Source organism: Orycteropus afer, unplaced genomic scaffold, assembly GCF_000298275.1.
Source record: "Orycteropus afer afer isolate SDZICR_OR568_19922 unplaced genomic scaffold, OryAfe1.0 scaffold00151, whole genome shotgun sequence".
Taxonomy (NCBI): Eukaryota; Metazoa; Chordata; class Mammalia; order Tubulidentata; family Orycteropodidae; genus Orycteropus; species Orycteropus afer.
In genome coordinates, this window is record NW_006921738.1 from 4,075,047 (window position 1) to 4,075,651 (window position 605).

The following is a 605-nucleotide window of genomic DNA, read 5'->3' on the forward strand; positions in this document are numbered from 1 at the left end:
GTAGGGTTCCATGCCCAAGGGGCAGAAGAATGGGGCCTGCTAGGGTCAAGGGAGTGGGGTCACCACTCAGGTGGACTAGGAGAAGGGGCTGTCCAGAGCCCAAGGAGCCATCCCAGGGGTCCTGGAAGGTAGAAAGCAGAGGTAAAGCTCAGGACTGAGGGGCCTCCACCCAGAATCCAGGGAGCTCAGGGCCATAACCAGAATCTGCAGGGCAAGGCCATTGCCGAGATGGTCTCCGTTCTGGTTCCCTAGTGCGGCTGTGACAGGAATACACCACAAACGGGACAGCCTTAACAAACAGGAGCTTATTCTCTTATGGTTTGGAGGCTTTAAGTCCAAGTTCAAAATGCCAGGCTCTAGGGCCTGGGTGAAAGCCCCTCCACCTTGGGCTCCTCCTCCTGTTTCCAGCCCACTGTAGCTAGAGGCTTTTGTTCACTCAGACAGCTGCTGGCTGCAAGACTGACAAGCCCAATGTTGACAAGTAAAAAGGCACAGTCCCAATTTTACCAAACCACATGGCAAGCCATTGATTTAAGTACATTGAAAGTCCCAGGATTGGCAGAGCACGGCAGGCTGCTGAACAATGACATGGCTACATGCAGGGT